Source organism: Atractosteus spatula, assembly GCF_055471065.1.
Source record: "Atractosteus spatula isolate fAtrSpa1 chromosome 10 unlocalized genomic scaffold, fAtrSpa1.hap1 SUPER_10_unloc_3, whole genome shotgun sequence".
Lineage (NCBI taxonomy): Eukaryota > Metazoa > Chordata > Actinopteri > Semionotiformes > Lepisosteidae > Atractosteus > Atractosteus spatula.
In genome coordinates this window covers 1,595,001-1,614,935 of record NW_028296623.1, presented here as the reverse complement: position 1 = coordinate 1,614,935, position 19,935 = coordinate 1,595,001, and the positions used below count along the sequence as shown (strand labels likewise).

The window sequence follows — 19,935 nt, the reverse complement described above, 5'->3', positions numbered from 1 at the left end:
TGTCACGCGGGAGACCAGGGTTCGATTCCCTGACGGGGAGTAGAAAGCTTTTCTTTTACCTCCTTAGAGAAAGGACTGCCTTTCACTTCTCTGTTTTCTTTCACAGCGCCGTGCACCTTTTCATTGCTCTCGCTTTCAGAGCCTCCGCACGGCACACGACTCGACATCAGGAAGCACATTGAAGTGAAAGCAGGAAGCGCTGCGACATGCACTGTGCACATCCCGCCACACTAAGAGGTGAGTGGGTCTGTTCGATGCACAAAGAACGCTTTGAAAGCATCAAAGGCAAGTCATTCCGAGTTGGTCGTTTGTGTTTTCTGTTCAGACGCGAAATGCTGAAATGATCTCTCGGCTCCTCGGTTGTCATTTCTGCTCCGTAAAGGAATCACAGCACGCGTCGGCTTCCAGCACGGTGGGTCGGGACACGATGCCGGGGGTCGGAGAGAGCGATGTCTTCCTCGTTAGTATAGTGGTGATTATCCGCACCTGTCACGCGGGAGACTGGGGTACATCAGGACGCGCATTGAAGTGAAAGCAGGATGCGCTGCGACATGCACTGTGCAGATCCCGCCACACTAAGAGGTGAGTGGGTCTGTTCGATCACAGCGCTAGGCGAATCCCCAATCCCCTTTTGTGCGTGCCGACAAAGGAAGCCGGTCTGTTTCCGCCCGGTTTCGGGCCGGGGACCTTTCGCGTGTGAGGCGAACGTGATAACCACTACACTACGGAAACGGTGGCAATCCCTGCCCAGCGGCCCAGCGCTGAGCTTCGCCAATGCGATTCAGCTGCTTCCAGTGCCTTTATTGGAGTGCGCTGATGGACCGTGCTCTCTCTCCAGAGACCAGCACGCCTGTCATGGACGGAGCAGGAAAGGCGGCGCCACATTCTACAGCCCTCTCCACGCAATCGACGAAATCGGGCTACTGAAGTGGAGAAAATCGCCTCTCCAGAAAGTGCAAATATCATCTTGGAGAGTATAAACCCTATTGCCGAAGGTCAGCCCTGTCTACCAGAGTAACCCTCCCACCTCCTGCAGGGATGATCAGCTCGTCTCACACGCGAGAAGTCTTCGGTTGGAAACAAGCGCCCCCTCTTCTCGCGCGTTTTGCACGTTCGAGTGGTTTTAATGCGGCTCCTTCGTACACGGTGCTGATCTTTTGGAAAGCAGGAGGCAAAACTGACAGGTTCCCATACCGGGAGTCGAACCCGGGCCGCCTGGGTGAAAACCAGGAATCCTAACCGCTAGACCATATGGGAGCATACACCCCTGCTGTTCCGGGCATCATGCAAGCAAACTACATAAATATGAGAAAACGCGCAAGAGAGTTGTCACTCAGAGTGTCGAAGGGTCGATGTATACTGGGGCTCAGTTGAAATGCAACGTCAGGACTTTTCCGAATTAGGTCACACAAAGAGAGCACAGCCTTTTCCGCCCTGCCACGTGGGTATCGGTAACTCGCCGTGATCGTATAGTGGTCAGTACTTTGCGTTGTGGCCGCAACAACCCCGGTTCGAATCCGGGTCACGGCAGAATAGGGGCGTCTGCTTTTACTACTTGCGCGAATGAAGGCAAAAAAAAGCCAATCGATGTGAACGAACGGCGCTTTACAGAGGAGTACTGCCTGACTGGATCGTTGATGATCGACAGAGGCCACTCTGACCTCTTCTCGGTTTTCTTCAATGACTTACTAAGGATCTTCTTCACATTCGCCCATGCAGGGGAAGCCAGTTACACCAAAGCAAACGCAGGAAAGTGCATTTCAAGCAGAGACCAGGAGGGACTTGTTTACACCGAGAGTGGTCGGAGAATGGAACAATGCGCCCAGCCCTGTTGCTGGAGCCGATTCTTGATGAGATCTTGGGCTCACTAAGAGGCCCCCGCTGGATGCTAATCTTTCTGTTGTTGTTGCAGGTCCTGCGCTGCTTTTGAGCCGACAGAGCTCGTCCTGGTCTGTCGGCACAGCCCAATTGCAAATGATCGGCTCCGCGTACAGCAGGAACGTGCGTTTGGTACAAGAGTGCATGAAGGCACCGGAAATACATTGGGAACAAATGACCGGTCGCTCAAGACCTCTGTGAAGTACAGGAGCGTGCGAAAAGAGGCTGTTTCCGCCCGGTCTCGAACCGGGGACCTTTCGCGTGTTAGGCGAACGTGATAGCCGCTACACTACGGAAACCTGCAGGGACCGCTGCTGGTGTCTCGCTTGCGTTTCGGGCTGAGAAAGGGAAGCGTCACTTTAGGCAGGGGGCGCTGGAGAGAGGAACAAAGGGCGCGATGAAACAAAATGCCGAAACCCGGGATCAAACCAGGGACTTTTAGATCTTCAGTCTAACGCTCTCCCAACTGACCTGTTTCGGCAGTGCGCAGAGCCCACAGCCACCTGCTCCAGCCTTCCTGTGTTGGGGCATGAGCGCACCAAGAGGAGCGGGAGAGTGTTGCAGGAACGTCACTCAGAAGGAAAGCCACCCAGCTGTGCCCTCTGAGCTCTGTCCAGCGCATCTTTCTCGCATGGACTCCTGCCTGCGACGGGCAGGAAACAATTAGCAAGAACAGAGCAGCACCCCATGGGTGTCTCATGACTACACCTTAGGTTGTGACACGTGCAGGTGTGAGGGGTTGCCGGGCTACTCTGGAGCAGAGCTTGGGCGGAGGGGGGGCGGGAAAGCAGACAAAGAGGTGACACCTCAAGGTCTGCACGATCACAGCTCTCCGCCGCCCCAGGCTTCCGCTCGATAAGCTACTGGACACACCCGCCCCTCCTCACACAGACCGTGGAAAAGCCCCCGAGTGGGAGGGCTCTCTCTTCCTCCCAGGAGCTCTTGGACGCACAGACAGAGCGCGGGGAGCCGCCGCCTGCAAACACGGCTCCAGGCCGACTCCACTCCGCAGGAGCCGCAGAGCAGAGGAGATGGGGGCAGCTTAGCTCCTGTGCAGAGACCTGAGCTGTTGTTGCTGCGGACGCTGTCTTTTCTGTTCTCGGGGTAGGAGTGAATGTTGAGTTGCCCTTAGAAATGAGGCAGAGCACTTCAACGGCACGGGTGTGTGTGCGTGCGCCCTGGTGATTCTGGGAGACAGATCGAACCTGGGCTAAAAGAGAGGGGGCTTAGCCCTCTTCCATTTGCTAGTTCAGAGTTGTACAACCCATCTGTATCTGCTAGGCGGCGCAGTCGTCGTGCACAAAGAACGCTTTGAAAAGCGTCAAAAGCAAGTCATTCCGAGTTGGTCGTTTGTGTTTTCCGTTCAGACGCGAAATGCTGACATGATCTCTCGGCTCCTCGGTTGTCATTTCTGTTCCGTAAAGGAATCACAGCACGCGTCGCCTTCCAGCACGCTGGGTCGGGACACGATGCCGAGGATCGGAGAGTGCGGTGTCTTCCTCGTTAGTATAGTGGCGAGTATCCCCGCCTGTCATGCGGGAGACCAGGGTTCGATTCCCTGACGGGGAGTAGAAAGCTTTTCTTTTACCTCCTTAGAGAAAGGACTGCCTTTCACTTCTCTGTTTTCTTTCACAGCGCCGTGCACCTTTTCATTGCTCTCGCTTTCAGAGCCTCCGCACGGCACACGACTCGACATCAGGAAGCACATTGAAGTGAAAGCAGGAAGCGCTGCGACATGCACTGTGCACATCCCGCCACACTAAGAGGTGAGTGGGTCTGTTCGATGCACAAAGAACGCTTTGAAAGCATCAAAGGCAAGTCATTCCGAGTTGGTCGTTTGTGTTTTCTGTTCAGACGCGAAATGCTGAAATGATCTCTCGGCTCCTCGGTTGTCATTTCTGCTCCGTAAAGGAATCACAGCACGCGTCGGCTTCCAGCACGGTGGGTCGGGACACGATGCCGGGGGTCGGAGAGAGCGATGTCTTCCTCGTTAGTATAGTGGTGATTATCCGCACCTGTCACGCGGGAGACTGGGGTACATCAGGACGCGCATTGAAGTGAAAGCAGGATGCGCTGCGACATGCACTGTGCAGATCCCGCCACACTAAGAGGTGAGTGGGTCTGTTCGATCACAGCGCTAGGCGAATCCCCAATCCCCTTTTGTGCGTGCCGACAAAGGAAGCCGGTCTGTTTCCGCCCGGTTTCGGGCCGGGGACCTTTCGCGTGTGAGGCGAACGTGATAACCACTACACTACGGAAACGGTGGCAATCCCTGCCCAGCGGCCCAGCGCTGAGCTTCGCCAATGCGATTCAGCTGCTTCCAGTGCCTTTATTGGAGTGCGCTGATGGACCGTGCTCTCTCTCCAGAGACCAGCACGCCTGTCATGGACGGAGCAGGAAAGGCGGCGCCACATTCTACAGCCCTCTCCACGCAATCGACGAAATCGGGCTACTGAAGTGGAGAAAATCGCCTCTCCAGAAAGTGCAAATATCATCTTGGAGAGTATAAACCCTATTGCCGAAGGTCAGCCCTGTCTACCAGAGTAACCCTCCCACCTCCTGCAGGGATGATCAGCTCGTCTCACACGCGAGAAGTCTTCGGTTGGAAACAAGCGCCCCCTCTTCTCGCGCGTTTTGCACGTTCGAGTGGTTTTAATGCGGCTCCTTCGTACACGGTGCTGATCTTTTGGAAAGCAGGAGGCAAAACTGACAGGTTCCCATACCGGGAGTCGAACCCGGGCCGCCTGGGTGAAAACCAGGAATCCTAACCGCTAGACCATATGGGAGCATACACCCCTGCTGTTCCGGGCATCATGCAAGCAAACTACATAAATATGAGAAAACGCGCAAGAGAGTTGTCACTCAGAGTGTCGAAGGGTCGATGTATACTGGGGCTCAGTTGAAATGCAACGTCAGGACTTTTCCGAATTAGGTCACACGAAGAGAGCACAGCCTTTTCCGCCCTGCCACGTGGGTATCGGTAACTCGCCGTGATCGTATAGTGGTCAGTACTTTGCGTTGTGGCCGCAACAACCCCGGTTCGAATCCGGGTCACGGCAGAATAGGGGCGTCTGCTTTTACTACTTGCGCGAATGAAGGCAAAAAAAAGCCAATCGATGTGAACGAACGGCGCTTTACAGAGGAGTACTGCCTGACTGGATCGTTGATGATCGACAGAGGCCACTCTGACCTCTTCTCGGTTTTCTTCAATGACTCACTAAGGATCTTCTTCACATTCGCCCATGCAGGGGAAGCCAGTTACACCAAAGCAAACGCAGGAAAGTGCATTTCAAGCAGAGACCAGGAGGGACTTGTTTACACCGAGAGTGGTCGGAGAATGGAACAATGCGCCCAGCCCTGTTGCTGGAGCCGATTCTTGATGAGATCTTGGGCTCACTAAGAGGCCCCCGCTGGATGCTAATCTTTCTGTTGTTGTTGCAGGTCCTGCGCTGCTTTTGAGCCGACAGAGCTCGTCCTGGTCTGTCGGCACAGCCCAATTGCAAATGATCGGCTCCGTGTACAGCAGGAACGTGCGTTTGGTACAAGAGTGCATGAAGGTACCGGAAATACATTGGGAACAAATGACCGGTCGCTCAAGACCTCTGTGAAGTACAGGAGCGTGCGAAAAGAGGCTGTTTCCGCCCGGTCTCGAACCGGGGACCTTTCGCGTGTTAGGCGAACGTGATAGCCGCTACACTACGGAAACCTGCAGGGACCGCTGCTGGTGTCTCGCTTGCGTTTCGGGCTGAGAAAGGGAAGCGTCACTTTAGGCAGGGGGCGCTGGAGAGAGGAACAAAGGGCGCGATGAAACAAAATGCCGAAACCCGGGATCAAACCAGGGACTTTTAGATCTTCAGTCTAACGCTCTCCCAACTGACCTGTTTCGGCAGTGCGCAGAGCCCACAGCCACCTGCTCCAGCCTTCCTGTGTTGGGGCATGAGCGCACCAAGAGGAGCGGGAGAGTGTTGCAGGAACGTCACTCAGAAGGAAAGCCACCCAGCTGTGCCCTCTGAGCTCTGTCCAGCGCATCTTTCTCGCATGGACTCCTGCCTGCGACGGGCAGGAAACAATTAGCAAGAACAGAGCAGCACCCCATGGGTGTCTCATGACTACACCTTAGGTTGTGACACGTGCAGGTGTGAGGGGTTGCCGGGCTACTCTGGAGCAGAGCTTGGGCGGAGGGGGGGCGGGAAAGCAGACAAAGAGGTGACACCTCAAGGTCTGCACGATCACAGCTCTCCGCCGCCCCAGGCTTCCGCTCGATAAGCTACTGGACACACCCGCCCCTCCTCACACAGACCGTGGAAAAGCCCCCGAGTGGGAGGGCTCTCTCTTCCTCCCAGGAGCTCTTGGACGCACAGACAGAGTGCGGGGAGCCGCCGCCTGCAAACACGGCTCCAGGCCGACTCCACTCCGCAGGAGCCGCAGAGCAGAGGAGATGGGGGCAGCTTAGCTCCTGTGCAGAGACCTGAGCTGTTGTTGCTGCGGACGCTGTCTTTTCTGTTCTCGGGGTAGGAGTGAATGTTGAGTTGCCCTTAGAAATGAGGCAGAGCACTTCAACGGCACGGGTGTGTGTGCGTGCGCCCTGGTGATTCTGGGAGACAGATCGAACCTGGGCTAAAAGAGAGGGGGCTTAGCCCTCTTCCATTTGCTAGTTCAGAGTTGTACAACCCATCTGTATCTGCTAGGCGGCGCAGTCGTCGTGCACAAAGAACGCTTTGAAAAGCGTCAAAAGCAAGTCATTCCGAGTTGGTCGTTTGTGTTTTCCGTTCAGACGCGAAATGCTGACATGATCTCTCGGCTCCTCGGTTGTCATTTCTGTTCCGTAAAGGAATCACAGCACGCGTCGCCTTCCAGCACGCTGGGTCGGGACACGATGCCGAGGATCGGAGAGTGCGGTGTCTTCCTCGTTAGTATAGTGGCGAGTATCCCCGCCTGTCACGCGGGAGACCAGGGTTCGATTCCCTGACGGGGAGTAGAAAGCTTTTCTTTTACCTCCTTAGAGAAAGGACTGCCTTTCACTTCTCTGTTTTCTTTCACAGCGCCGTGCACCTTTTCATTGCTCTCGCTTTCAGAGCCTCCGCACGGCACACGACTCGACATCAGGAAGCACATTGAAGTGAAAGCAGGAAGCGCTGCGACATGCACTGTGCAGATCCCGCCACACTAAGAGGTGAGTGGGTCTGTTCGATGCACAAAGAACGCTTTGAAAGCATCAAAGGCAAGTCATTCCGAGTTGGTCGTTTGTGTTTTCTGTTCAGACGCGAAATGCTGAAATGATCTCTCGGCTCCTCGGTTGTCATTTCTGCTCCGTAAAGGAATCACAGCACGCGTCGGCTTCCAGCACGGTGGGTCGGGACACGATGCCGGGGGTCGGAGAGAGCGATGTCTTCCTCGTTAGTATAGTGGTGATTATCCGCACCTGTCACGCGGGAGACTGGGGTACATCAGGACGCGCATTGAAGTGAAAGCAGGATGCGCTGCGACATGCACTGTGCAGATCCCGCCACACTAAGAGGTGAGTGGGTCTGTTCGATCACAGCGCTAGGCGAATCCCCAATCCCCTTTTGTGCGTGCCGACAAAGGAAGCCGGTCTGTTTCCGCCCGGTTTCGGGCCGGGGACCTTTCGCGTGTGAGGCGAACGTGATAACCACTACACTACGGAAACGGTGGCAATCCCTGCCCAGCGGCCCAGCGCTGAGCTTCGCCAATGCGATTCAGCTGCTTCCAGTGCCTTTATTGGAGTGCGCTGATGGACCGTGCTCTCTCTCCAGAGACCAGCACGCCTGTCATGGACGGAGCAGGAAAGGCGGCGCCACATTCTACAGCCCTCTCCACGCAATCGACGAAATCGGGCTACTGAAGTGGAGAAAATCGCCTCTCCAGAAAGTGCAAATATCATCTTGGAGAGTATAAACCCTATTGCCGAAGGTCAGCCCTGTCTACCAGAGTAACCCTCCCACCTCCTGCAGGGATGATCAGCTCGTCTCACACGCGAGAAGTCTTCGGTTGGAAACAAGCGCCCCCTCTTCTCGCGCGTTTTGCACGTTCGAGTGGTTTTAATGCGGCTCCTTCGTACACGGTGCTGATCTTTTGGAAAGCAGGAGGCAAAACTGACAGGTTCCCATACCGGGAGTCGAACCCGGGCCGCCTGGGTGAAAACCAGGAATCCTAACCGCTAGACCATATGGGAGCATACACCCCTGCTGTTCCGGGCATCATGCAAGCAAACTACATAAATATGAGAAAACGCGCAAGAGAGTTGTCACTCAGAGTGTCGAAGGGTCGATGTATACTGGGGCTCAGTTGAAATGCAACGTCAGGACTTTTCCGAATTAGGTCACACGAAGAGAGCACAGCCTTTTCCGCCCTGCCACGTGGGTATCGGTAACTCGCCGTGATCGTATAGTGGTCAGTACTTTGCGTTGTGGCCGCAACAACCCCGGTTCGAATCCGGGTCACGGCAGAATAGGGGCGTCTGCTTTTACTACTTGCGCGAATGAAGGCAAAAAAAAGCCAATCGATGTGAACGAACGGCGCTTTACAGAGGAGTACTGCCTGACTGGATCGTTGATGATCGACAGAGGCCACTCTGACCTCTTCTCGGTTTTCTTCAATGACTTACTAAGGATCTTCTTCACATTCGCCCATGCAGGGGAAGCCAGTTACACCAAAGCAAACGCAGGAAAGTGCATTTCAAGCAGAGACCAGGAGGGACTTGTTTACACCGAGAGTGGTCGGAGAATGGAACAATGCGCCCAGCCCTGTTGCTGGAGCCGATTCTTGATGAGATCTTGGGCTCACTAAGAGGCCCCCGCTGGATGCTAATCTTTCTGTTGTTGTTGCAGGTCCTGCGCTGCTTTTGAGCCGACAGAGCTCGTCCTGGTCTGTCGGCACAGCCCAATTGCAAATGATCGGCTCCGCGTACAGCAGGAACGTGCGTTTGGTACAAGAGTGCATGAAGGCACCGGAAATACATTGGGAACAAATGACCGGTCGCTCAAGACCTCTGTGAAGTACAGGAGCGTGCGAAAAGAGGCTGTTTCCGCCCGGTCTCGAACCGGGGACCTTTCGCGTGTTAGGCGAACGTGATAGCCGCTACACTACGGAAACCTGCAGGGACCGCTGCTGGTGTCTCGCTTGCGTTTCGGGCTGAGAAAGGGAAGCGTCACTTTAGGCAGGGGGCGCTGGAGAGAGGAACAAAGGGCGCGATGAAACAAAATGCCGAAACCCGGGATCAAACCAGGGACTTTTAGATCTTCAGTCTAACGCTCTCCCAACTGACCTGTTTCGGCAGTGCGCAGAGCCCACAGCCACCTGCTCCAGCCTTCCTGTGTTGGGGCATGAGCGCACCAAGAGGAGCGGGAGAGTGTTGCAGGAACGTCACTCAGAAGGAAAGCCACCCAGCTGTGCCCTCTGAGCTCTGTCCAGCGCATCTTTCTCGCATGGACTCCTGCCTGCGACGGGCAGGAAACAATTAGCAAGAACAGAGCAGCACCCCATGGGTGTCTCATGACTACACCTTAGGTTGTGACACGTGCAGGTGTGAGGGGTTGCCGGGCTACTCTGGAGCAGAGCTTGGGCGGAGGGGGGGCGGGAAAGCAGACAAAGAGGTGACACCTCAAGGTCTGCACGATCACAGCTCTCCGCCGCCCCAGGCTTCCGCTCGATAAGCTACTGGACACACCCGCCCCTCCTCACACAGACCGTGGAAAAGCCCCCGAGTGGGAGGGCTCTCTCTTCCTCCCAGGAGCTCTTGGACGCACAGACAGAGCGCGGGGAGCCGCCGCCTGCAAACACGGCTCCAGGCCGACTCCACTCCGCAGGAGCCGCAGAGCAGAGGAGATGGGGGCAGCTTAGCTCCTGTGCAGAGACCTGAGCTGTTGTTGCTGCGGACGCTGTCTTTTCTGTTCTCGGGGTAGGAGTGAATGTTGAGTTGCCCTTAGAAATGAGGCAGAGCACTTCAACGGCACGGGTGTGTGTGCGTGCGCCCTGGTGATTCTGGGAGACAGATCGAACCTGGGCTAAAAGAGAGGGGGCTTAGCCCTCTTCCATTTGCTAGTTCAGAGTTGTACAACCCATCTGTATCTGCTAGGCGGCGCAGTCGTCGTGCACAAAGAACGCTTTGAAAAGCGTCAAAAGCAAGTCATTCCGAGTTGGTCGTTTGTGTTTTCCGTTCAGACGCGAAATGCTGACATGATCTCTCGGCTCCTCGGTTGTCATTTCTGTTCCGTAAAGGAATCACAGCACGCGTCGCCTTCCAGCACGCTGGGTCGGGACACGATGCCGAGGATCGGAGAGTGCGGTGTCTTCCTCGTTAGTATAGTGGCGAGTATCCCCGCCTGTCACGCGGGAGACCAGGGTTCGATTCCCTGACGGGGAGTAGAAAGCTTTTCTTTTACCTCCTTAGAGAAAGGACTGCCTTTCACTTCTCTGTTTTCTTTCACAGCGCCGTGCACCTTTTCATTGCTCTCGCTTTCAGAGCCTCCGCACGGCACACGACTCGACATCAGGAAGCACATTGAAGTGAAAGCAGGAAGCGCTGCGACATGCACTGTGCACATCCCGCCACACTAAGAGGTGAGTGGGTCTGTTCGATGCACAAAGAACGCTTTGAAAGCATCAAAGGCAAGTCATTCCGAGTTGGTCGTTTGTGTTTTCTGTTCAGACGCGAAATGCTGAAATGATCTCTCGGCTCCTCGGTCGTCATTTCTGCTCCGTAAAGGAATCACAGCACGCGTCGGCTTCCAGCACGGTGGGTCGGGACACGATGCCGGGGGTCGGAGAGAGCGATGTCTTCCTCGTTAGTATAGTGGTGATTATCCGCACCTGTCACGCGGGAGACTGGGGTACATCAGGACGCGCATTGAAGTGAAAGCAGGATGCGCTGCGACATGCACTGTGCAGATCCCGCCACACTAAGAGGTGAGTGGGTCTGTTCGATCACAGCGCTAGGCGAATCCCCAATCCCCTTTTGTGCGTGCCGACAAAGGAAGCCGGTCTGTTTCCGCCCGGTTTCGGGCCGGGGACCTTTCGCGTGTGAGGCGAACGTGATAACCACTACACTACGGAAACGGTGGCAATCCCTGCCCAGCGGCCCAGCGCTGAGCTTCGCCAATGCGATTCAGCTGCTTCCAGTGCCTTTATTGGAGTGCGCTGATGGACCGTGCTCTCTCTCCAGAGACCAGCACGCCTGTCATGGACGGAGCAGGAAAGGCGGCGCCACATTCTACAGCCCTCTCCACGCAATCGACGAAATCGGGCTACTGAAGTGGAGAAAATCGCCTCTCCAGAAAGTGCAAATATCATCTTGGAGAGTATAAACCCTATTGCCGAAGGTCAGCCCTGTCTACCAGAGTAACCCTCCCACCTCCTGCAGGGATGATCAGCTCGTCTCACACGCGAGAAGTCTTCGGTTGGAAACAAGCGCCCCCTCTTCTCGCGCGTTTTGCACGTTCGAGTGGTTTTAATGCGGCTCCTTCGTACACGGTGCTGATCTTTTGGAAAGCAGGAGGCAAAACTGACAGGTTCCCATACCGGGAGTCGAACCCGGGCCGCCTGGGTGAAAACCAGGAATCCTAACCGCTAGACCATATGGGAGCATACACCCCTGCTGTTCCGGGCATCATGCAAGCAAACTACATAAATATGAGAAAACGCGCAAGAGAGTTGTCACTCAGAGTGTCGAAGGGTCGATGTATACTGGGGCTCAGTTGAAATGCAACGTCAGGACTTTTCCGAATTAGGTCACACGAAGAGAGCACAGCCTTTTCCGCCCTGCCACGTGGGTATCGGTAACTCGCCGTGATCGTATAGTGGTCAGTACTTTGCGTTGTGGCCGCAACAACCCCGGTTCGAATCCGGGTCACGGCAGAATAGGGGCGTCTGCTTTTACTACTTGCGCGAATGAAGGCAAAAAAAAGCCAATCGATGTGAACGAACGGCGCTTTACAGAGGAGTACTGCCTGACTGGATCGTTGATGATCGACAGAGGCCACTCTGACCTCTTCTCGGTTTTCTTCAATGACTTACTAAGGATCTTCTTCACATTCGCCCATGCAGGGGAAGCCAGTTACACCAAAGCAAACGCAGGAAAGTGCATTTCAAGCAGAGACCAGGAGGGACTTGTTTACACCGAGAGTGGTCGGAGAATGGAACAATGCGCCCAGCCCTGTTGCTGGAGCCGATTCTTGATGAGATCTTGGGCTCACTAAGAGGCCCCCGCTGGATGCTAATCTTTCTGTTGTTGTTGCAGGTCCTGCGCTGCTTTTGAGCCGACAGAGCTCGTCCTGGTCTGTCGGCACAGCCCAATTGCAAATGATCGGCTCCGCGTACAGCAGGAACGTGCGTTTGGTACAAGAGTGCATGAAGGCACCGGAAATACATTGGGAACAAATGACCGGTCGCTCAAGACCTCTGTGAAGTACAGGAGCGTGCGAAAAGAGGCTGTTTCCGCCCGGTCTCGAACCGGGGACCTTTCGCGTGTTAGGCGAACGTGATAGCCGCTACACTACGGAAACCTGCAGGGACCGCTGCTGGTGTCTCGCTTGCGTTTCGGGCTGAGAAAGGGAAGCGTCACTTTAGGCAGGGGGCGCTGGAGAGAGGAACAAAGGGCGCGATGAAACAAAATGCCGAAACCCGGGATCAAACCAGGGACTTTTAGATCTTCAGTCTAACGCTCTCCCAACTGACCTGTTTCGGCAGTGCGCAGAGCCCACAGCCACTTGCTCCAGCCTTCCTGTGTTGGGGCATGAGCGCACCAAGAGGAGCGGGAGAGTGTTGCAGGAACGTCACTCAGAAGGAAAGCCACCCAGCTGTGCCCTCTGAGCTCTGTCCAGCGCATCTTTCTCGCATGGACTCCTGCCTGCGACGGGCAGGAAACAATTAGCAAGAACAGAGCAGCACCCCATGGGTGTCTCATGACTACACCTTAGGTTGTGACACGTGCAGGTGTGAGGGGTTGCCGGGCTACTCTGGAGCAGAGCTTGGGCGGAGGGGGGGCGGGAAAGCAGACAAAGAGGTGACACCTCAAGGTCTGCACGATCACAGCTCTCCGCCGCCCCAGGCTTCCGCTCGATAAGCTACTGGACACACCCGCCCCTCCTCACACAGACCGTGGAAAAGCCCCCGAGTGGGAGGGCTCTCTCTTCCTCCCAGGAGCTCTTGGACGCACAGACAGAGCGCGGGGAGCCGCCGCCTGCAAACACGGCTCCAGGCCGACTCCACTCCGCAGGAGCCGCAGAGCAGAGGAGATGGGGGCAGCTTAGCTCCTGTGCAGAGACCTGAGCTGTTGTTGCTGCGGACGCTGTCTTTTCTGTTCTCGGGGTAGGAGTGAATGTTGAGTTGCCCTTAGAAATGAGGCAGAGCACTTCAACGGCACGGGTGTGTGTGCGTGCGCCCTGGTGATTCTGGGAGACAGATCGAACCTGGGCTAAAAGAGAGGGGGCTTAGCCCTCTTCCATTTGCTAGTTCAGAGTTGTACAACCCATCTGTATCTGCTAGGCGGCGCAGTCGTCGTGCACAAAGAACGCTTTGAAAAGCGTCAAAAGCAAGTCATTCCGAGTTGGTCGTTTGTGTTTTCCGTTCAGACGCGAAATGCTGACATGATCTCTCGGCTCCTCGGTTGTCATTTCTGTTCCGTAAAGGAATCACAGCACGCGTCGCCTTCCAGCACGCTGGGTCGGGACACGATGCCGAGGATCGGAGAGTGCGGTGTCTTCCTCGTTAGTATAGTGGCGAGTATCCCCGCCTGTCACGCGGGAGACCAGGGTTCGATTCCCTGACGGGGAGTAGAAAGCTTTTCTTTTACCTCCTTAGAGAAAGGACTGCCTTTCACTTCTCTGTTTTCTTTCACAGCGCCGTGCACCTTTTCATTGCTCTCGCTTTCAGAGCCTCCGCACGGCACACGACTCGACATCAGGAAGCACATTGAAGTGAAAGCAGGAAGCGCTGCGACATGCACTGTGCACATCCCGCCACACTAAGAGGTGAGTGGGTCTGTTCGATGCACAAAGAACGCTTTGAAAGCATCAAAGGCAAGTCATTCCGAGTTGGTCGTTTGTGTTTTCTGTTCAGACGCGAAATGCTGAAATGATCTCTCGGCTCCTCGGTTGTCATTTCTGCTCCGTAAAGGAATCACAGCACGCGTCGGCTTCCAGCACGGTGGGTCGGGACACGATGCCGGGGGTCGGAGAGAGCGATGTCTTCCTCGTTAGTATAGTGGTGATTATCCGCACCTGTCACGCGGGAGACTGGGGTACATCAGGACGCGCATTGAAGTGAAAGCAGGATGCGCTGCGACATGCACTGTGCAGATCCCGCCACACTAAGAGGTGAGTGGGTCTGTTCGATCACAGCGCTAGGCGAATCCCCAATCCCCTTTTGTGCGTGCCGACAAAGGAAGCCGGTCTGTTTCCGCCCGGTTTCGGGCCGGGGACCTTTCGCGTGTGAGGCGAACGTGATAACCACTACACTACGGAAACGGTGGCAATCCCTGCCCAGCGGCCCAGCGCTGAGCTTCGCCAATGCGATTCAGCTGCTTCCAGTGCCTTTATTGGAGTGCGCTGATGGACCGTGCTCTCTCTCCAGAGACCAGCACGCCTGTCATGGACGGAGCAGGAAAGGCGGCGCCACATTCTACAGCCCTCTCCACGCAATCGACGAAATCGGGCTACTGAAGTGGAGAAAATCGCCTCTCCAGAAAGTGCAAATATCATCTTGGAGAGTATAAACCCTATTGCCGAAGGTCAGCCCTGTCTACCAGAGTAACCCTCCCACCTCCTGCAGGGATGATCAGCTCGTCTCACACGCGAGAAGTCTTCGGTTGGAAACAAGCGCCCCCTCTTCTCGCGCGTTTTGCACGTTCGAGTGGTTTTAATGCGGCTCCTTCGTACACGGTGCTGATCTTTTGGAAAGCAGGAGGCAAAACTGACAGGTTCCCATACCGGGAGTCGAACCCGGGCCGCCTGGGTGAAAACCAGGAATCCTAACCGCTAGACCATATGGGAGCATACACCCCTGCTGTTCCGGGCATCATGCAAGCAAACTACATAAATATGAGAAAACGCGCAAGAGAGTTGTCACTCAGAGTGTCGAAGGGTCGATGTATACTGGGGCTCAGTTGAAATGCAACGTCAGGACTTTTCCGAATTAGGTCACACGAAGAGAGCACAGCCTTTTCCGCCCTGCCACGTGGGTATCGGTAACTCGCCGTGATCGTATAGTGGTCAGTACTTTGCGTTGTGGCCGCAACAACCCCGGTTCGAATCCGGGTCACGGCAGAATAGGGGCGTCTGCTTTTACTACTTGCGCGAATGAAGGCAAAAAAAAGCCAATCGATGTGAACGAACGGCGCTTTACAGAGGAGTACTGCCTGACTGGATCGTTGATGAACGACAGAGGCCACTCTGACCTCTTCTCGGTTTTCTTCAATGACTTACTAAGGATCTTCTTCACATTCGCCCATGCAGGGGAAGCCAGTTACACCAAAGCAAACGCAGGAAAGTGCATTTCAAGCAGAGACCAGGAGGGACTTGTTTACACCGAGAGTGGTCGGAGAATGGAACAATGCGCCCAGCCCTGTTGCTGGAGCCGATTCTTGATGAGATCTTGGGCTCACTAAGAGGCCCCCGCTGGATGCTAATCTTTCTGTTGTTGTTGCAGGTCCTGCGCTGCTTTTGAGCCGACAGAGCTCGTCCTGGTCTGTCGGCACAGCCCAATTGCAAATGATCGGCTCCGCGTACAGCAGGAACGTGCGTTTGGTACAAGAGTGCATGAAGGCACCGGAAATACATTGGGAACAAATGACCGGTCGCTCAAGACCTCTGTGAAGTACAGGAGCGTGCGAAAAGAGGCTGTTTCCGCCCGGTCTCGAACCGGGGACCTTTCGCGTGTTAGGCGAACGTGATAACCGCTACACTACGGAAACCTGCAGGGACCGCTGCTGGTGTCTCGCTTGCGTTTCGGGCTGAGAAAGGGAAGCGTCACTTTAGGCAGGGGGCGCTGGAGAGAGGAACAAAGGGCGCGATGAAACAAAATGCCGAAACCCGGGATCAAACCAGGGACTTTTAGATCTTCAGTCTAACGCTCTCCCAACTGACCTGTTTCGGCAGTGCGCAGAGCCCACAGCCACCTGCTCCAGCCTTCCTGTGTTGGGGCATGAGCGCACCAAGAGGAGCGGGAGAGTGTTGCAGGAACGTCACTCAGAAGGAAAGCCACCCAGCTGTGCCCTCTGAGCTCTGTCCAGCGCATCTTCCTCGCATGGACTCCTGCCTGCGACGGGCAGGAAACAATTAGCAAGAACAGAGCAGCACCCCATGGGTGTCTCATGACCACACCTTAGGTTGTGACACGTGCAGGTGTGAGGGGTTGCCGGGCTACTCTGGAGCAGAGCTTGGGCGGAGGGGGGGCGGGAAAGCAGACAAAGAGGTGACACCTCAAGGTCTGCACGATCACAGCTCTCCGCCGCCCCAGGCTTCCGCTCGATAAGCTACTGGACACACCCGCCCCTCCTCACACAGACCGTGGAAAAGCCCCCGAGTGGGAGGGCTCTCTCTTCCTCCCAGGAGCTCTTGGACGCACAGACAGAGCGCGGGGAGCCGCCGCCTGCAAACACGGCTCCAGGCCGACTCCACTCCGCAGGAGCCGCAGAGCAGAGGAGATGGGGGCAGCTTAGCTCCTGTGCAGAGACCTGAGCTGTTGTTGCTGCGGACGCTGTCTTTTCTGTTCTCGGGGTAGGAGTGAATGTTGAGTTGCCCTTAGAAATGAGGCAGAGCACTTCAACGGCACGGGTGTGTGTGCGTGCGCCCTGGTGATTCTGGGAGACAGATCGAACCTGGGCTAAAAGAGAGGGGGCTTAGCCCTCTTCCATTTGCTAGTTCAGAGTTGTACAACCCATCTGTATCTGCTAGGCGGCGCAGTCGTCGTGCACAAAGAACGCTTTGAAAAGCGTCAAAAGCAAGTCATTCCGAGTTGGTCGTTTGTGTTTTCCGTTCAGACGCGAAATGCTGACATGATCTCTCGGCTCCTCGGTTGTCATTTCTGTTCCGTAAAGGAATCACAGCACGCGTCGCCTTCCAGCACGCTGGGTCGGGACACGATGCCGAGGATCGGAGAGTGCGGTGTCTTCCTCGTTAGTATAGTGGCGAGTATCCCCGCCTGTCACGCGGGAGACCAGGGTTCGATTCCCTGACGGGGAGTAGAAAGCTTTTCTTTTACCTCCTTAGAGAAAGGACTGCCTTTCACTTCTCTGTTTTCTTTCACAGCGCCGTGCACCTTTTCATTGCTCTCGCTTTCAGAGCCTCCGCACGGCACACGACTCGACATCAGGAAGCACATTGAAGTGAAAGCAGGAAGCGCTGCGACATGCACTGTGCACATCCCGCCACACTAAGAGGTGAGTGGGTCTGTTCGATGCACAAAGAACGCTTTGAAAGCATCAAAGGCAAGTCATTCCGAGTTGGTCGTTTGTGTTTTCTGTTCAGACGCGAAATGCTGAAATGATCTCTCGGCTCCTCGGTTGTCATTTCTGCTCCGTAAAGGAATCACAGCACGCGTCGGCTTCCAGCACGGTGGGTCGGGACACGATGCCGGGGGTCGGAGAGAGCGATGTCTTCCTCGTTAGTATAGTGGTGATTATCCGCACCTGTCACGCGGGAGACTGGGGTACATCAGGACGCGCATTGAAGTGAAAGCAGGATGCGCTGCGACATGCACTGTGCAGATCCCGCCACACTAAGAGGTGAGTGGGTCTGTTCGATCACAGCGCTAGGCGAATCCCCAATCCCCTTTTGTGCGTGCCGACAAAGGAAGCCGGTCTGTTTCCGCCCGGTTTCGGGCCGGGGACCTTTCGCGTGTGAGGCGAACGTGATAACCACTACACTACGGAAACGGTGGCAATCCCTGCCCAGCGGCCCAGCGCTGAGCTTCGCCAATGCGATTCAGCTGCTTCCAGTGCCTTTATTGGAGTGCGCTGATGGACCGTGCTCTCTCTCCAGAGACCAGCACGCCTGTCATGGACGGAGCAGGAAAGGCGGCGCCACATTCTACAGCCCTCTCCACGCAATCGACGAAATCGGGCTACTGAAGTGGAGAAAATCGCCTCTCCAGAAAGTGCAAATATCATCTTGGAGAGTATAAACCCTATTGCCGAAGGTCAGCCCTGTCTACCAGAGTAACCCTCCCACCTCCTGCAGGGATGATCAGCTCGTCTCACACGCGAGAAGTCTTCGGTTGGAAACAAGCGCCCCCTCTTCTCGCGCGTTTTGCACGTTCGAGTGGTTTTAATGCGGCTCCTTCGTACACGGTGCTGATCTTTTGGAAAGCAGGAGGCAAAACTGACAGGTTCCCATACCGGGAGTCGAACCCGGGCCGCCTGGGTGAAAACCAGGAATCCTAACCGCTAGACCATATGGGAGCATACACCCCTGCTGTTCCGGGCATCATGCAAGCAAACTACATAAATATGAGAAAACGCGCAAGAGAGTTGTCACTCAGAGTGTCGAAGGGTCGATGTATACTGGGGCTCAGTTGAAATGCAACGTCAGGACTTTTCCGAATTAGGTCACACGAAGAGAGCACAGCCTTTTCCGCCCTGCCACGTGGGTATCGGTAACTCGCCGTGATCGTATAGTGGTCAGTACTTTGCGTTGTGGCCGCAACAACCCCGGTTCGAATCCGGGTCACGGCAGAATAGGGGCGTCTGCTTTTACTACTTGCGCGAATGAAGGCAAAAAAAAGCCAATCGATGTGAACGAACGGCGCTTTACAGAGGAGTACTGCCTGACTGGATCGTTGATGAACGACAGAGGCCACTCTGACCTCTTCTCGGTTTTCTTCAATGACTTACTAAGGATCTTCTTCACATTCGCCCATGCAGGGGAAGCCAGTTACACCAAAGCAAACGCAGGAAAGTGCATTTCAAGCAGAGACCAGGAGGGACTTGTTTACACCGAGAGTGGTCGGAGAATGGAACAATGCGCCCAGCCCTGTTGCTGGAGCCGATTCTTGATGAGATCTTGGGCTCACTAAGAGGCCCCCGCTGGATGCTAATCTTTCTGTTGTTGTTGCAGGTCCTGCGCTGCTTTTGAGCCGACAGAGCTCGTCCTGGTCTGTCGGCACAGCCCAATTGCAAATGATCGGCTCCGCGTACAGCAGGAACGTGCGTTTGGTACAAGAGTGCATGAAGGCACCGGAAATACATTGGGAACAAATGACCGGTCGCTCAAGACCTCTGTGAAGTACAGGAGCGTGCGAAAAGAGGCTGTTTCCGCCCGGTCTCGAACCGGGGACCTTTCGCGTGTTAGGCGAACGTGATAACCGCTACACTACGGAAACCTGCAGGGACCGCTGCTGGTGTCTCGCTTGCGTTTCGGGCTGAGAAAGGGAAGCGTCACTTTAGGCAGGGGGCGCTGGAGAGAGGAACAAAGGGCGCGATGAAACAAAATGCCGAAACCCGGGATCAAACCAGGGACTTTTAGATCTTCAGTCTAACGCTCTCCCAACTGACCTGTTTCGGCAGTGCGCAGAGCCCACAGCCACCTGCTCCAGCCTTCCTGTGTTGCGGCATGAGCGCACCAAGAGGAGCGGGAGAGTGTTGCAGGAACGTCACTCAGAAGGAAAGCCACCCAGCTGTGCCCTCTGAGCTCTGTCCAGCGCATCTTCCTCGCATGGACTCCTGCCTGCGACGGGCAGGAAACAATTAGCAAGAACAGAGCAGCACCCCATGGGTGTCTCATGACCACACCTTAGGTTGTGACACGTGCAGGTGTGAGGGGTTGCCGGGCTACTCTGGAGCAGAGCTTGGGCGGAGGGGGGGCGGGAAAGCAGACAAAGAGGTGACACCTCAAGGTCTGCACGATCACAGCTCTCCGCCGCCCCAGGCTTCCGCTCGATAAGCTACTGGACACACCCGCCCCTCCTCACACAGACCGTGGAAAAGCCCCCGAGTGGGAGGGCTCTCTCTTCCTCCCAGGAGCTCTTGGACGCACAGACAGAGCGCGGGGAGCCGCCGCCTGCAAACACGGCTCCAGGCCGACTCCACTCCACAGGAGCCGCAGA

General features: G+C 55.5%; 18 non-coding genes across 18 annotated transcripts; 6 read left to right on the top strand and 12 right to left on the bottom strand.

Moving 5' to 3' along the window:
* Positions 1–1,185: 1,185 nt before the first annotated feature.
* Positions 1,186–1,257, bottom strand: trnae-uuc (transfer RNA glutamic acid (anticodon UUC)). The gene has a single exon. It is a non-coding gene; the product is annotated as a tRNA-Glu (tRNA).
* Positions 1,258–1,458: 201 nt separating this feature from the next.
* trnah-gug (transfer RNA histidin (anticodon GUG)) lies at positions 1,459–1,530 on the top strand. The gene has a single exon. It is a non-coding gene; the product is annotated as a tRNA-His (tRNA).
* A 574-nt stretch (positions 1,531–2,104) lies between these two features.
* trnav-aac (transfer RNA valine (anticodon AAC)) lies at positions 2,105–2,177 on the bottom strand. The gene has a single exon. It is a non-coding gene; the product is annotated as a tRNA-Val (tRNA).
* A 2,415-nt stretch (positions 2,178–4,592) lies between these two features.
* Positions 4,593–4,664, bottom strand: trnae-uuc (transfer RNA glutamic acid (anticodon UUC)). The gene has a single exon. It is a non-coding gene; the product is annotated as a tRNA-Glu (tRNA).
* Positions 4,665–4,865: 201 nt separating this feature from the next.
* On the top strand, positions 4,866–4,937 carry trnah-gug (transfer RNA histidin (anticodon GUG)). The gene has a single exon. It is a non-coding gene; the product is annotated as a tRNA-His (tRNA).
* A 574-nt stretch (positions 4,938–5,511) lies between these two features.
* On the bottom strand, positions 5,512–5,584 carry trnav-aac (transfer RNA valine (anticodon AAC)). The gene has a single exon. It is a non-coding gene; the product is annotated as a tRNA-Val (tRNA).
* Positions 5,585–7,999: 2,415 nt separating this feature from the next.
* On the bottom strand, positions 8,000–8,071 carry trnae-uuc (transfer RNA glutamic acid (anticodon UUC)). Its single transcript has one exon. It is a non-coding gene; the product is annotated as a tRNA-Glu (tRNA).
* Positions 8,072–8,272: 201 nt separating this feature from the next.
* trnah-gug (transfer RNA histidin (anticodon GUG)) lies at positions 8,273–8,344 on the top strand. The gene has a single exon. It is a non-coding gene; the product is annotated as a tRNA-His (tRNA).
* Positions 8,345–8,918: 574 nt separating this feature from the next.
* trnav-aac (transfer RNA valine (anticodon AAC)) lies at positions 8,919–8,991 on the bottom strand. Its single transcript has one exon. It is a non-coding gene; the product is annotated as a tRNA-Val (tRNA).
* A 2,415-nt stretch (positions 8,992–11,406) lies between these two features.
* trnae-uuc (transfer RNA glutamic acid (anticodon UUC)) lies at positions 11,407–11,478 on the bottom strand. The gene has a single exon. It is a non-coding gene; the product is annotated as a tRNA-Glu (tRNA).
* A 201-nt stretch (positions 11,479–11,679) lies between these two features.
* trnah-gug (transfer RNA histidin (anticodon GUG)) lies at positions 11,680–11,751 on the top strand. Its single transcript has one exon. It is a non-coding gene; the product is annotated as a tRNA-His (tRNA).
* A 574-nt stretch (positions 11,752–12,325) lies between these two features.
* Positions 12,326–12,398, bottom strand: trnav-aac (transfer RNA valine (anticodon AAC)). Its single transcript has one exon. It is a non-coding gene; the product is annotated as a tRNA-Val (tRNA).
* Positions 12,399–14,813: 2,415 nt separating this feature from the next.
* trnae-uuc (transfer RNA glutamic acid (anticodon UUC)) lies at positions 14,814–14,885 on the bottom strand. Its single transcript has one exon. It is a non-coding gene; the product is annotated as a tRNA-Glu (tRNA).
* A 201-nt stretch (positions 14,886–15,086) lies between these two features.
* On the top strand, positions 15,087–15,158 carry trnah-gug (transfer RNA histidin (anticodon GUG)). Its single transcript has one exon. It is a non-coding gene; the product is annotated as a tRNA-His (tRNA).
* A 574-nt stretch (positions 15,159–15,732) lies between these two features.
* On the bottom strand, positions 15,733–15,805 carry trnav-aac (transfer RNA valine (anticodon AAC)). Its single transcript has one exon. It is a non-coding gene; the product is annotated as a tRNA-Val (tRNA).
* A 2,415-nt stretch (positions 15,806–18,220) lies between these two features.
* trnae-uuc (transfer RNA glutamic acid (anticodon UUC)) lies at positions 18,221–18,292 on the bottom strand. Its single transcript has one exon. It is a non-coding gene; the product is annotated as a tRNA-Glu (tRNA).
* Positions 18,293–18,493: 201 nt separating this feature from the next.
* trnah-gug (transfer RNA histidin (anticodon GUG)) lies at positions 18,494–18,565 on the top strand. The gene has a single exon. It is a non-coding gene; the product is annotated as a tRNA-His (tRNA).
* A 574-nt stretch (positions 18,566–19,139) lies between these two features.
* trnav-aac (transfer RNA valine (anticodon AAC)) lies at positions 19,140–19,212 on the bottom strand. Its single transcript has one exon. It is a non-coding gene; the product is annotated as a tRNA-Val (tRNA).
* Between the last annotated feature and the right edge of the window lie 723 nt (positions 19,213–19,935).